Raw genomic sequence first — 17,447 nt, forward strand, 5'->3', positions numbered from 1 at the left:
ATATAAATAACATGACCTATGAGGACTGCCTAAGCCCTGTCCCTGTACTCGGTCTCCTACAAACTACTGAGAGGTGATCTATGCCAAACCTATAAGGCATTCTCTGATGCAGCCCTGATGGATCTGCTACACATTAATAAATCAAGCAGCACTAGAATTATCCGATCTAAGGATATTAACCTCATCTGTAGCATAAACAAAATATATTGGAGGGACAGGTATGTATCTCAGTGATAACCCCTTCTCTGGAACAAACTCCTCATTCATGTGAATCAGAGACTATTCAAATGTAATTTGGATAGATAGGAAATCACAAATTCATACCTGGCTTGTTGCCTATGTCCCTTATAGACAGGGACAGCTTGTAGATGCCCTAAGGTACAGGTATATACCAGAGCTGTTCTTGTTTGTCATTATTAATGATTGGTACAAATGATCCTCTACTTGGTCTTATCAGTGCTGAATACAAGAGGGTAATAACATCATTGGATCTGGATGACATTTCAATGGTGATTAGTTGTGCAAAGTAGAAGGATTTCCTGAAAACTGTTGCAATATAATGATCAAAGGAGAGGAAATAATCAATCCAGGTTCCCAGATCTCTAACCACATATTAATTTTGAAGTGAGTTACTATCAATACTATATATTGGGGGAAAGATTTGTCTGCCAAATCTGACAATGTCACATCCTTTAGCATTTAATTTAAGCACATTTTCAATAGACCAGGCATTTATAAGTGTAAGTTCCTGCTAGAGGGCTTCTGTGTCAGAATGGGATTTAACAATGACTCCCAGCTTATAGTCATCTGCACACTTGGTTAGTCATAGGTCTTGTTTTCTAGTCTTCAAATCAGAGAAGTGAATACCAAGAAAAAGCAATCCCAGCACTGAGCCCTGTGGGCCAGTACTGGTAACCTTCATGTTCTCTGATGCGGTTCCTGCCACCTGCATCATGTGGGTTCTGTCTTTTAGCCAATTTTCTATCCATCTTACCACACAGGGGTCTATTTGTAACTCATTTAGTTGAGTAACCATTTTAGCATAGGATGATGCTAAATTCCTTAGCTATATCAAGGTAGGATGTGTGTACAGTGTAACCACTATCAACAGCTTGTGTTACCTTTATAAAAAAGTTTACCAGGTTCATTAGACAGGATCTACCTTTAACAATCCCAAATTGCTACAGCTCTAGCTTGATAAAAATTTCAATGACAATTTTAATCAAGCCAGATATAATGTCTTCCATGGCCTTGCAAATGATGGACCAAAAGTTTCTATGGTCACTGGTAGGGTCAAGCTTATGCAGTTATATCACTGGTGCTGTATAATTTACTTCAAGCACTGATGCTGTAACAAGGCTCAGGTTCAATAGCTTATGAAGAGATCCAGCCAGGGCATGTTTAGAACTGTTTAAGAAACAGCCTGGAATGTTATCTGGTCCCATGGAGGAAGTGTGGTTAGTCTTGGACAACACTTCCAGTGTGTTTTTAGTTATGATGGGAGTGTTAAGAGATACGAGTATCATACAACTTTGGATAGTCGTCTCAGGAGTAAACTCTGCCCTAAATTTATTTATTAGTATATTGACAATGTCCACCTAGTATGAGTAGGTTTTGCCATTTACTATGGGTTCTGTACATCGTTGAGTGCTGATTTTTAGTTTCCTAACATAACTAAAAAAGGATTTGAAAATGTCCTTAGCTTCAGATGCCAACCTGAGCTCATGGGCTGCCTCAGTAGATATAGCGCTTTCATAAATTCATTTTGTAAGTCTTACTTAAATTCTTTTCAGATTGTTGATATTTACTGTGATGTCTTTAAAGCTGTTGCATACTCTAATGGAGTTTTTTTTCCTTTTATTGTAGATTTTCCTTTATGTTGATGGACCACCAGGGTGTTTTGTTTCTAAATTTCCCATTGTATTTGGATCCAGATCTGACTGACAATTCTAGACATTTGTTTATGTGGGTATAAAATATAAAACTCCTTTGTGAATCTGTCTGCTGAGCTGATGTTGGATTATGTTGCTATAAGTCAGTTTTGAGTCTTCATCATAGATTTTGAGGAAATGTATGCACTTAAAGTCTTTGAATTCTGATATATTGGTTTCAGAAGGTTTATATTGTTTGAGGGAAAAGGTTATGGTATGACTTAATCAGAAAGGGGGTTACTAGTGGATTTGTGTATGATGATGCTGTATTTGTAAGTACTAGATCAAGAATATTTCTTGTCCTCTGAGTTTTTCTTTACTAGATCTAATTATTTCTGTGCATATCCTACATTGGAGTTGAGGTATTCCCAGCAATTGTTAAATAGTTAAAGTGTCCCAGGACGATGGAGTTCTTGAATTTCAGATGTCATAGAAGGCATCCTGTAACAGGTGATAAAATGATAGTTGAATTTGTTTTGTGGGATTTGGAGTTTAATGAGTTCCATTTGTGGATCTCTGGGAATCCATTTAGTCTGCTAAATATGGACACACCACCACAGTTGCCATTGTATCTGAAAGCAACCGAGCATCTGAAACTGAGGTATGGAGGGAGTGCTTTCTGGGTACTGAAACCATGTTTCTTTGATTAAGCATCGATGGATACCTTCCAAATGAATTCCATCTGAAACCGAGGTATAGAGGGAGTGCTTTCTGGGTATTTAAACCATGTTTCTTTGATTAAGCATCTATGGATGCCTTCCAAATGCGGGAGTGTCTCATCATCTGGCAGCTTGTTCTATAGACCTCAAGCACAAAACAACGCCACCTTAATTTGATCCTGCTTTGATCTTGCTATGTTTGATATTTTGGAATGTTTATTAATTTATCCTTGCATAAAAATAGGCATGTGGGGACATCAAGGGCTTTAGCCAGTATTTGGAAGTCTTTGAACAAGAAGTGTAGACCATCCCTTACATAGCAAGTAGAATTGTAAAGCATTTCTATTCCACGCTGACACATACTGGATCCTGTAGAATGATACCAATTATTTACCCAATTGTTAAAGCTAATCATTTTTCCTTTGTATTAGGACATCATTTGTGAAGAAGTGAGGATTTTAAATTTATTTATTTGTTAACTGGGAAAGTCCAACTTGGAACATAGCCAATTTTCAGCAGAGGCCCAAGGAGAAACACTCCAGACGCATGTCTTTGAATGTGGGAGGAAACCAGAGCACCCAGAGGAAACCCACACAAATGCAGGGAGGACATGCAGACTCCACACAGAAGGCACCCAATCTGAGAATTGAACCAGAGAACCTCTTGCTGTGAGGCAACAATGCTACGGCTGCACCACTGCACCACTGCACCATCCATTTTGCACAGTATTAGGGTCTTGACTGCACTTGTGACATGCATAGAGAACTTATATATCTCTTTGCATCTCCCTCAGTGTTTTAACCCCACATCATTCACCCCCACATGCACAATTACCACACTGTAGATATATTTTTATGGTGCCTGGGTCTTAAGGGCCCTTGAGATGTCTGAGATCCTGGCACATGATCTACAAGCCTTTGCCAATATACTCATATAGTTGTATAACAAACACAACATCAGGGCTGAACATTTTAGCCCCTGCTTGCATTCTTTTATACTTATAGCAATTCTAAAGAGTAAGTATCACTCAATGCAAGTAACTTAAGTGGGTTTTAAGTTATTTTATAGTCAGCACCTGTTATTTGGCAATAAACATTAGAAATTGCCTTGTCTATTCTCAGTTTATTTGCTGCTTTGCTGATTGTTTTCCTGATTCAAATGGCAGAGCAGGTGTGCAAACTCACTCCGTTCAGCCCTCAATAGGCTTGGGCGTCACTCCATTCCCCTACCTTACCCCAATTCCCACCCAACCACACCACATCTAAACTTACCCTTTATTCCACCTCCATTCTACCTTCTCCAATCCAGTCAAACACCATTACCCTATCAAGTCCACTTCCTTCTAATCCTCTTTTCCTGCGCATTCACCCCACCTATTTCCTTACTAACAGCCTCAACTCCATACATTGTGCCCTTCCTCAATTCTTCCTCAAACCTTCTTATATTCATTTAACTCCGCCCTCAGTCATCTATACCACAGTTGTCATCCCAAAAATTGCCACTGCTGACATTCTTATTTCATTCGTAAAACTAAATGATTCAAAAAGCCATGCATTACTATACTTTATATCTCCCTAGGACATAACACTCCCAAAACAACTTACCTAAACACCAACCAGATATAATAAAAATAATATCCAGAAATAATTGACTGGATTCTGGCCACCACCCCAAGTAATTTTACTTTAGTAGGTACTCGCCCAGATACCTCAAGTGACCACCTACCAGCTTATGCCCATAGAACTATTTCTCAACTAACAAAATAACATAAATTCAAACCTACTCATAATCTCTTGACATTTAACCAAGAATCTTTCATTTAATTACTGAAAGCTACTGTATAAACTGGTGTATCCCAAAAACTCTACCCCTTAATAAGGCAGTAGATTATCTCAATGCAGTATTTCTAAACATCAGTAATAGCTTAACCCCATGGCATACAAAAAGTATTCAAACCAGCCTTGTCCATTGGCTCACTAAGTCATGCATATTCCTCATGAAGGAAAAAAGCAAAGCATGACTTATATGGCAAAAGAACAAAAATGACAACTTACAGTTATTCTGCTGCACAATCTGGTCAAAAAGCAAGTTATCAGAGACAAAAATAATATATATTATACCGATATACAAAACAGCTGTAAAAATTGCCCTAAAAATGATGGTCCTCCATTTCCTCTCTATTCAGTCCAGGAATTAAAAAAGACCCCACTCCATGCCCAGGCATCTCCACTAATCAAAGAGCCACTAAGCTCAACACATATTTCATAGAATGCAGTCAATTTAACCTCAAAGTCCTCTAATATACTCTTCCTCTTCTTCCCCTTAAAATCCCCCAACAGTGCACCTAATACACCCCCTTCTCAATATTCATCTAACTGCCACCTCTAGACTTCTCTCACACCTGATTCCTCCCATTATAACCCCAATAATTTCCATCAATTTACTCTTCAACCTGTTCCTATTAGCTGCATAAAAATGTTACTTAAACTCAAGCTGTGCTTTACCTTACAGATAATACCCCCCAGAATGCCTAAAGTGGCAGCAGAATGTAGAAGGTCATCTATTATAACTCTCAATAGTTTAATATGGGGAGCTTCTTCTATTTCTGTGTTCTTGAACATGGATTTGTCTGGGGAATGAAATTTCCAAATAACGATGAGGAACTTCCTATTTTCTTTTTTGAGTAAGAGTTTAGCATTGATAAGTCAGATTTCTATGGAAGAGGCCATCCCATATTCCATTAGCATCCTTACTAATAGATCTATTGCAGAGTCCAAATCCCATGTTATCCCATGCATAAAGGAAGTAATTCCACTGACATTCCAAACTTTCAACCCTTAGCCATTTTGTTTCCCCTCTCTAAAATCTTAGAGAAATGCATTCATCAATGAATTCTAAACTACCCCCTGCAAAATAAATGACTTACTAATACTCAACGAGGCTTTGGCTGGCCCACAGCATCTTTCATGGACACTATCAATAATGATGGAGATTTCGGCACATTTCTCTCATCAGTATTTCTAGAGCTGTCTAAAGCTTTTCACATGGTCTGACATTCTAAACTCCTTAATCAACTTTCCATCCTTGTTCTATCATCTCCCTTGACTCAGTGGTTGTCCAGATACTTATCAAATAGACAGCGATCAGTACAATGGCAAGTTTCCATGTCACCCTACCTTCTCACTACCACAACTGTACCACAAGGATCTATCCTGAGTCCTCTACTCTTTAATGTTTTCATCAGTAACCTGCATACTTTCTCCTGTCAAGACTCCACAATTCAATATGCAGATGACTTAATAATCATCTGCTCTTCAACCAGCCTAAAACATCTACAGCAGATAACAAGTTTTTACGTCCATTGAAATCTGGCTTATTAATGCACAACTCTTACACAATCAAAAAAAACTATATACTCCTCCTCATTATTCCAAAATCTCACTCCCATAAATCAACAAGGAAATAAAAGTAATTCCCCATACTAAACTATTGAGAGTTATAATAGATGATAATCGTAAATCTGACCTCAACATTCAAAGTAACATAAAAACACACCTGAAACGTGCCAAGCTATATACAGGAACAAACAGTTCCTGAATACATCTAACAAAAGTACTCAGTCCAAAATGTATCTGTTACCATCTCTAATTCATGGAGCCCCAAATCCAATTAGTTTTCAGAACTCTCTAAAAATCAAAGCTTGAAAGCTGCTATAACAAAATTGCCATTTCACAACTTCCTTCATCCATCACTGTACAACGTTCCATTCCCTTAAATGGTTCAGATGTCCCCTCCCACCTTTCCTACCTGCAACTTACAACTGCACATAGCATTATTAATAAACCTGTAGCCTGTCCAGCCCTTAGTTCCTTACTCAATATATACCTCCCTAACAGATATCTCACATCAGAAAATAAACAACTCCTCACATTACATAAACCTACCAAATCCCCTGATTAAAGTTAATACTACTTAGTAGCAAAAGTTTTGAACTGTCTACCACTAGCAATTAGAACTATCTCTATCCTACCCTCTTTCAAATGTTTTTTAAAAGAATGCTTATCCAAATTCTGGATCTGCTCCTGCTCTAGTCCAGGCTGAATTTCTCACTGCATTTCTTTCTTCCCTCTTACACTTTGCTTCCATCTCTCCAGCCTACCCCTCCCCTCCTTCCACCGTCATCCTAATTCACCCTATGCATTCTCATTCAATTTGCATACTTATTCTCAAGTCACCTCCTCTTTCTTCCCAATTCTACCTTTGCCGTACTATTTTTTCTGTAACACTAAAAGCTAGCCTTTAAATAAAATATATGAAAATGCTTGAAATGCTACACCTAAAGAAATCCCAATCCCCCCATACCATACGCTCCAGAGATCACAACCTCATTATCGCAATTAACAGAATGTGCTGCAGGGACAGGTTCATCTCCCAAAGACTGCCCATACTCTGGAATAAGCTTCCCATTCATGTCAAGCAGAGCACCTTGCTGGCCGTCTTCAAGAAAAATCTTGATGAGTGGATGGGTAACAAAGTTCACTCCAGGGATCATTCCAGTTGCCCTATTGGATAGGAGCACTGTGAACTAACATCAGGTGGCACGGTGCCAAGGCAATTTTTTTGGGCTAGGCTTGTAAAGGCTCCAGGGTCATTAGCCTAGTACACACCTATGAATCTATGAACCTATGATGACACCTCTCTTTGGATCTCCATGTAATTTGACGTCACTTTTATTACCTACAGCTCTATAATTCTGTATAGCATTCTGAAATTTAAATGATGTGTATTTTGTAGTTGCTATGTTGTTTTAAACACAGTATATATTTTCTCCCTGAGCCTCTGCTGAAAATGGGTGCAACAGGCCCAGATGGTCCTCCTCGGTAAACAAATGTCAAATAAATAAATACATTCACTGTCACACTTTCTCCTGCTTAGTGAGTGGGAAATCTATAAGTCTCACTATGGGTGCTTAGAGAGTGGTGTGTTAGTGCAATGCTCACAGTCTGTGATTTTTTTCTGTGTAAGGCCTCCACATCTCTTAGATATTTGTACCTCTCATGGAGTTATTTGTGTTTAGTAAGAGTTCATTGTTATGACTTCTACAATACTATTTATCTAGTCATTTCATTTTACTTAACTCTCACTCCAGTAGTTTCCACATACTCTAATTATTACCCACTTCTGGCTCTGAGCACAACAGCATCTCCTACTGGACTATATATATATATATATATATATATATATATATATATATATATATATATATATATATATATATTATATATGGATCTAGGACTATTGAACGAAAATTCAAAAGTCCAACTCCACAATCACCGAACACACTTTATTGAAAGCGCTTTCACCGAAAAAGTGCTTTCGTTAAAGTGCGTTAAAAAAACAAAACCATAAATCTACTTTTATGCAGGAGGGCAAGCCCCCCTGCACCCCCATGTGGGAGGTTGTGCCCCCACTCCCTACATTAATATTCTCACTCCGAGAATATATATATAATATATATCTATATATATCTCTCTATATATATATATATATATATATATATATATATATATATATATATATATATATATATATATATATATATTCACCTTGCAGACAAGCCAAGCCTTCGGATAATTCAAGCAACTTCTACTAGAGGTCTACCAGGATAAATTGGTACTCATGTTTTCAGATCACAGCAGCTGATCCCAGAAGTACTAACTCTGCCCCATTGTTTTCAGAGTAACAGAGAACCTTGAAATAAATCTAAATTTGGGAGAGTGAAGCCCCAACCACCAAAATGTTTTTTTTTTTTTTTGGTTCCACAATGCACACATAAGCCTGTTGAACTTAATAATGATAGTACTGATTCTACTTGCATCCCACATTTTAAGGTTCAGATTAAGGCTTCTGTTACTGAGAGTGTCCAGAAGTAAATAATTTCTACACAATTGAAAAAAAAATCCCATGGTAGACAATCCTTCCAAACAGCCCTTTTATTTATGACCAAAGATTTACACAGTTAGAAGACTCAGTCTGAGTCACCCCATAGTTTCTGGAAGAGGATCCCTCATGGACCCTCCTTCTATTTTGTTACAAGACTGTTTAAAACACCTTTCACCCTTGGTACAACTCATGTCAAAAACACTACATAGTTTTTAAATGTCAGGAAAAAAAAAACATTCGTATTGAGAAATGCCACCTTTTCCTGTACTCTTGACATTCAAGGCACTCCTAAAAATGGAAAACATCGATATCTGTGCAGTAACTGAGTCCTGGTTCAAGGCTCCAGAGAGCACCCCTGCAATACCAGGCTACAACTATTACCACACTTTTCGGCCACCAAACCAGGACTGAAACACTAAAGGTGGAGGAGTGTCCATATTCACCAAGGATATTCACAACACCAGGCTAGCTGCCCAACACAATGCATCTGAAATTCTCCAGTTGCAACTAACACTAGGTAACACTGCAATCCAAATTGTAGCTTGCTACAGATTCCCCACCATGCCCCAAGATTCTCACTACACCTTTCTAAACATACTGGAAAATATTAAGATACAACCAAACACCCTAATACTGGGTGATTTCAACTACTCTGCCATTAACTGGGAAAACTACTCGTGTACCAACACCTTTGCCCAGTGGTTCTTGGAATTCATAAATTCCAATGCCCTGGATCAACTAATTCTTAGTCCCACCAGGGGCTCCAATATCCTAGACCTGGTCATTACAAACATGGGAAATTGATGCTCCACACCTATGGTCACCCACTCGTTGGTCAGGTCTGACCATAAGCTAATCACCCTTGACAGCTACATCACACCCCCACCCCACCCCCAGTAAGGAAACCTCTGTAAAAAACTTCTCCAAAGCCAACTTCATGCTACCCAAGTTAGAAGTGACAAACTTCATGACACCCATGCAGACGGGAACTGAAAGTTCGACTGCTGAATCCTACGCTAAGGCACTGTACGAGCACATCCACTCGTGCATGAATCATGCCATCTCCAATAAAACCAAGACACTCTCCTCCAAAAAAAGGAAGCCAATCTGGGGGTCCCTTGCCATAAACAAACTTTACAACAAAAAGAAGAAACTGTTGCGGAAAAGAGGAAAACCCCAGGATGCAAAACACTCCCTTACCAGCCTCAGTAAGAAGCTGAGATCCCTCATAAAATCCTCCAAAGCTAGTTACAAAAATAAAATTGCCAAAGATTCCAAAGACAACCACAAGGCATTTTATAGCTATGTCAAGAATCTAAATGGTAATGCTCAGATCTGCTCTGAGCTACAACAGAATGGCATTAAATATATTGATCCTAAGGATATTGCCAATATACTGTCAGATCAATTCAGTGCAAACTTCACCCCCCCTCTCAATACTGAAAGATTGCCAAATTCCGGTAATAACGGCCAAACAGGTAAAAAACGCACTCTCCAAAGCTAAGAATACAGCATCCATGGGACCAGATGACATCCCAGGCTGTGTACTACATGAAATACAAAATGAACTGGCACCTCACCTAAGTGTCATGTTTAATCATAGCCTCACCTCAGGCTTTGTGCCCACGGAGTGGTGCATAGCTACAGTTATCCCATTCCACAAGGATGGATCCACCTTGGATCCTGCAAACTACAGCCCCATCAGTCTGATGAGCCTGATCTGCAAGGCCATGGAACATATTATCATGGAACTTATAAACAAAGACATTGGCAACCTTCAAACACTAGACCTCACGCAGTTTTGGTTCGTGAAGGGCCGATCTTGTCTCCTAAACCTGATTGACTTCTTCGAATTAGTGTCCAGAGCCGTGGACAAGGATAAGGTGATCCATACAGCCTATCTGGACCTCATCAAGGCCTTTGACACTATCCCCTACTCTGGAATCAGAGATAAACTTACTAAGCTGGGCATTAATCCCTATGTCACTCAATGGGTTGCCAACTGGCTTACTGACAGAACCCAGACTGTAAAAGTAGCTGACTCCAAATCCAGCTCCAGACAAGTGACAAGTGGAGTACCTCAGGGTTCAGTCCTGAGACTGCTCTTGTTTGGCATCTACTTCTCTGATGTACAGGCCAACACTAAGGGACTCTGGCTAACAAAGTTTGTAGATGGTTGCAACCTGGGAGCCATTATTGAATCCCTAAATGATGTTGATACTCTACAAAAGGGCCTTACAGAAACAGATGCTTGGTGCCAGAGCCATAGGCTCAAGCTCAATGCCAAGAAATGTATAGTTATCCCCTTTGGGAAAAAACTTGTACCCGTGAATTACCACATAGGTGGCAGTACACTAAACACCGAAAGTGTGATAAGAGACTTAGGGACATAGGTGGACAGTGGTTTCACCTTTGATAACCACATCACCACAACAGTCAGGAAATCCTTCACACCTCATCACTAAGGGCTTTTCATCCAGAAAAAAGGAGGTCATTGTCCCACTGTACTCATCCCTCATTAGAACCATTATAGAATACAATGCCCTGTTTGGTATGTACCTCTCAAGACATCTGCAACAACTGGAAAGGCCGCAGAAATACCTCACTAAAAGACTGTCTAAAAAAACTCCACCTGTACTCTGTCGCATATCATTTACTCAGAGGCGATCTCTGCTTAACATACAAGGCCATGCCAATCCCAGAGCTGTTGGACATGCTACACTTAAAATCCAAATCCCTCAGAGACACACACTCCAGGGATCTAAACCTTGTCATCACAATGAACAAAACATGCTGGAGGGGTAGGTTCCTCACCCAGAGACTCCCCAGACTCTGGAATAGACTGCCCATACATGTCTTCAAAAGGAACCTTGATGATTGGATGGGAAATAGGAAATTCACCCTGGGGATCACATCAGTCGCCCTGCTAGACAGGGGTCCAGGGAAGTAAATACTGTGGGAAGAAATAGCCTGGGAATTGTTATGGCTAGGCTTGTATAGGCCCTAGGGCCGATAGCTTAGTACCAACCTATGAACCTATGAACCTATACTAGTATGCCTTATTATGGAGGTTTAACTATGGAATGTCATTTTCTGGCACCTTCATGTTTATATCCTATTATTTGTTTTTTTTTGTTTGTTTGTTTGTTTTTTATTTATTTTTTGTTTTGTTTCGGGTTTTTTTAGAATTTGTTGGTAATATTTCAAACATTTGAAAAGACAATACATAATACTAAAGCCTGAACTCTGGTTTATCAGAAATTAGTGTTCTCTGAAACTGAAAATGGACCCCTAAGATTCATAGATTTTGTATTAGCTTTAAAATTATATAAGTCTTACAAAAACATGGGCATTTATTGTGCAGTATTTATAGTAGCCACATTCCCTGTAGATGTATGATCACCTATCAGAAAGGCAAGTTTGTCCCAACATGTTTCAGTGACTAAGAAGCCAATTAAAGATGTAGCCACACAAACATTTCTGTCTAACCTTAACCCACTGGAATTGTACCATTTACAGTCATGTTTGTAAAACAATTTTATTTTACTTCCACCAACACTTGTAAAACTTATGAGATCAGAGTTATCATAATCTGCAGCACAGATTGGATTGTATACAGGCAGTTTGAATCTACAGAGCATTTTATACAAGACAAACTTCTGTCTTGAAAAACAATGAATTTCAGTTCATAAGACATTCTGGGGCACCCTTCATTTTTTATGGATAGACACAGTTAAGGGCACACCACTTTCTAGTTCACAAAAACATTACCTTGTGGATCAAAAAGAAAGGAACTGAATTGTTAATCTGGATGCATTATTTCCCAAGGTCTGAATGAAGTGTTATGAATCCTTTTTATACAATTATGATTATTTCTGTTTGGATATGTTCATCTGTATATATCAGCCAGTGTTGGGTACATCATTTGCTCATCAGGCACATCTGTTTGTGTTTTATATTTAATTTTTCCACATGTATTGTTGAAACATGCTTTTTCTATTTCCTTCAGATGCAGCCATACACTTACTTTTGCTATCCTTCATGGTTGATAAATACAGATATGTGTATATATATATATATATATATATATATATATATATATATATATATTTATATTATATATATATATATATATATATATATATATATATATATATATATATATAAAGATATATATATATATATATATATATATATATATATATATATATATATATATATATATATATATATATATATATATATATATATATATATATATATATATAGATATAGATACACTAGACAATCTCGACGTACTGAAATCTCGAATTTCAGTACGTTGAGACCGAATAGTGGAAAGTGCAGTTACTCAAAACTACACTATGCCAAATGTGGAAGTGTCGAATCCGCAAATGTCTAATCTGCCACTATGGTGGTGTCACGTTCGTGACGTGTGGTGCAGTTTGTGGATTTATCTGGGGTTTCAGGTAAGTGTTGTGTGTTTGAGGATATTGGGTAGGGATTTTAGTGTGTGTGAGTGTGTGCGGTGGTGTTTTTTGTGTGTTTATGTCTTTAGTTCAACCTCAGAGTTAGAATATAAGTGAGGGGGTGTGGGGGGTGCAGGGTGGCTTGCCTCCCCTGCTTATAGGTAGATTAGGTGTGTTTCTGTGTGTTATTATGTTTGTTTAGTTAGGTAGGTGTATGTGTGTGTGATTATACCTTGGTTTGTGTGTGTGTGTGTGTGTGTGTGTGTGTGTGTGTGTGTGTGTGTGTGTGTGTGTGAATGGTTGCGGTTGTGGTATTCGTGATTGTGGGTTTTCGACTACTCAGTCTCGAAATACTGAAATTCGACATTTCAGTACTTCAAGATTGTGTAGTGAATCCATATAAATATATATATATATTTATATATATATATATATATATATATATATATAGGCTTACTATCATTTCTCTGAGTCTGATCGTACTTTGTGCGAGTTATCGTTTCAATGAACCATATAAGCAAAAAAAAAAATGACCAACATAAAAGTTGAACGCGGAAGGGGAGAATGTCGAATTCCACAAAATTCGAACACTCTCCGCACTTCCGCAAGTGGTACTAATGTGCAACACACAGCAAAACATGTTTTTGAAAAGAAAACTCAACTGAAAAGTCCTCGGTTTATACAATATAACTTCCCATTAATTACACTTTACTTTAAAGGGACAGATGTCTATATACAGTAAAACTTCCATCTTCACATATACAAAACTGCTACTATAGCTTTACGAAATTTCATGTCATCATCTATTCATTTCAAACACAATTTAAAAACAAAAATCTACCTGTGCCCCCTCAATCCCCCTGCAAATTGTATATACCAATGCAGAGATCACGCTATACTGAGGAAAAGGGTAAATTTCCCAAGCTTCACTGTACCATGATCTCCATTTAGAAGCTCCGAGTAGTGTGCGTGACATCCACAGCTGGGTTTTCATGGTTATAAAGTTTGGCATTGTAAACTTTCATTCTTCTGCGATGTCGATCTTCGTTGTTTTCATTTTTGGTCTTATGGTAATTCGATAATCTGAAAGGGCTCCATATATATATATATATATATATATATATATATATATATATATATATATATAAAATACTGAAATATTGAATTTCAGTATCTCGAGACTATAAAGCCGAAAACTCACAAACCCGAAAAACAAAACCGTGAAATTCAAAACTGCGAACGTCAATAAAACACTACACCACACATGGAAACACAAATACACCTACCTCCTGACACTGCAACAAAGCAAAACAACACATACGAACACAACAAAACAAACACACACACCTACCCTTCCTATAAGCAAGGGGACAAGCCCCCCTGCACCCCCCATGTAGGGGGCAAGTCTCCCACACCCCTGCTACTTTTATATTTATATATATATATATATATATATATATATATATATATATATACATATAATAACTCCAGGGCCACACTAAACACCGAAAGACAGAAAACCCACCACCACACATTCTACATCCCCCTTGCACAAACACACATCACATACGTATAAACACCACCACTCTCAACACTGACGCACTCACACTCTTACCTAACTACCCTAACCCACACCGAAAACTCCCCAACACACTCACATGCACACAAACTCTCCCCAAAACCCTTAAAAAACTTAACAGTTACCTAACGCGTCATAAGTGCCGCGGGTTCAACATTTCCGGGTTCGATATTCTGCAGTTTCACGTAACTGCAGATTCGACAATTTGGTCTCGAGATACTGAAATTCAACATTTCAGTATTTCGAAATTCCAAAGTGAACCCATATGTATAAATATATATATATATATATATATATATATATATATATATATATATATATATATATATATATACTGTATATGTATATATATATATATATATATATATATATATATATATATATATATATATATATATATATATATACATATATATATATATATATGTGTGTGTGTGTGTGTATTGAGAGACAGAAATGGTCATACAAACTAAGGGAAGACAGAAAATTCTCAAAAATTCCCAAAATACTGCACACTGCACAGTGGTTTCAAGAAAATCCAATACCCAAGGAAAACACTATTTTACCTTCTACAAGATTTTATCCATAATCTATAACACAGATTCAGCACTATGGGACTTGTTTTCCTGATCTTGCAGTTAAGCACTAGTTTATTACATCTGCTTTGCCATAATGCCATGCAACTAAGTGCTAGATAAAGTAGTTAGTAATTGATTCTTCTGTGTGCAAATGTAATTACTGTCAGATTGCTAATGCTTTGTACTTGTGAAACTGTATTTCATAAATATGTTCATGTTCTGAATCTGTGCGTCTTCAATACTATGACATTTTATTGATTTGCCCTTTTAATTTGTTTTCATTGAAATGCTTATCTGTTAATAACTCACACTATAGCACACTATAGCAGTATGTATGTTATTTTAATCATGTTAAGTGCTGCCCAAGCACTGTAACCCAGCATGTTTGGTTGCTTTAACGGAGCTTGTACTCAATCTATTTGCTTCTAATTTGTACTCAGAACACACTTTGACTCAGTGGCTTAAGTATGCACTGAATACAACAAAGTCATGCACACTGATTTGAACACGTTATTAATTAAAGTCAGTGGCCAAAATAAAGGTTCAGACAATATATTAAATTCTGTTCTTATATCGAACCTGAATACACCAGACATGCTTTTAATCATCAGCTTGTCTGGTCAGCGTTTGTCTTTGCTGCTATTATCAGCTTGAAATGTATTCACATCATCATCACTAATATTACTGAAAACCTTATCACTGTCAAAAGCATACACTATCTTCAGAGTATACAGTTCAGTTATGCTAGCAGACATCACAGTCCTGTTCTGTTTATTTGTTTCTATTACATATTTATATTATTGCAATACTTTATTTCACTTTTTACATAGTCTTGCAGAATTATTATGATTCTCATATTTAGTGTAGATATTACTGAGTGCTTTGCAGCACACATTCTCATGCATGTCTACTTTAACTATAGCTTCTGCATGTTTGTTTATGACCACCTCTCAACCTCTTTGTGCAAAAAAATCTGAATAAAGCCATACATAATGGGGAAACAAATGCCCAAAACAGGGACAATTTTAAACACTGCCCTCATAAACTTAGAAAGTTGCTGGTATAATACTTTTTCCATTGGAATATATTTTATGAAAGATATAAAGTCTGAAACTCAAATAATTTGTCATTATTAATTCAATCCTCACTGATCTGCCAGAAAACCAACAATTTTATGAGGAACAGACTAAAAATATGAAGCAAAAATCTGAACATTCTGCAAATATCTGGACATTTGAGAACTATGTGCAATTACTGCTTTGCATAGCATGTGGTTGCACTATTATTGTTTTTATTTCTAGTATGTTTAAAAGTTTTAGGCTTCATTTTGTTCACTCTCTGACACACAGCCTTTATTTTACATACATCCAGCTTTTTTGATATACATTTAAACTAAATATTTAAAAACACATTAGGCCAGATTTACAAAAGCTTGCACGGAGTTGTAGAGTAGTGTAAGACGTCAAACGGGCAAAATGTCTGCCGTGCGATCCAGGAACAGACGGCAGGGGCGTGCACGAGAGCTGCTAAAGCTACACTTGCACGGACAGCATCATGGTATGCAAATTACCCCATTTGCTGCTGAAAGCTATGCAAATTAGGTAAATTTGCAATCCAGGAAACACTAACCTGTCCGTGGAAGATTAGTGTTATCTACAGAAATGTACTCTGTTGGTAACGAAGTACCATTCTGCAAATAGCTAAACGGAGGTATGACAGCTCCACATAAAGGATGCATACAGTTGAGGAAGCATGCCAATGGCCAAATATAAGGCCACTGGCATTTATAAATGTTTAAAAATATAAAAATCTAACTTTTTTCCCCCGATCTCCAATGTTTAAGCATAGCGCAGCACCGCGCAAACGTGCGGCGCTTTAAAAAACAAGAAAATAATTAAAAAATAGCCAAAAATAGGCATTTTCACTAAAAAGCTTATTCTGCCATGCATGTGAATGGCAGGCTGAAGACAACATGGCCACTGAGTACTGGTTACTAAGGGGGGGAAGCTCAGTGTGAGAGCTGTAACCATGCATTAGTAGGCAATCCTATGCAAATGAGGATAAGGATAGTGAATCCCAATTTTCCCCAGCATGTGAGCCATGTCCCAAGAGTGCAAGAGTAGGAGTAGGTGAGTAGTAGAGTAGAATATAGGTGACATCATGAGGGGGTGTGTCAGAAAGACTGTAAGCTAATTGGAGCACAGTGGCTTGTGTTTGCCCTGTGTTGCTCAGGATTGCAAGAGGCGTGCCTACACTTATCCTATTTGAAAACCTGAAACCAAAGGTGC

This window comes from Protopterus annectens, chromosome 1.part0 (genome assembly GCF_019279795.1).
Source record: "Protopterus annectens isolate FY-2018-M chromosome 1.part0, PAN1.0, whole genome shotgun sequence".
In the NCBI taxonomy this organism is placed as follows: Eukaryota; Metazoa; Chordata; order Ceratodontiformes; family Protopteridae; genus Protopterus; species Protopterus annectens.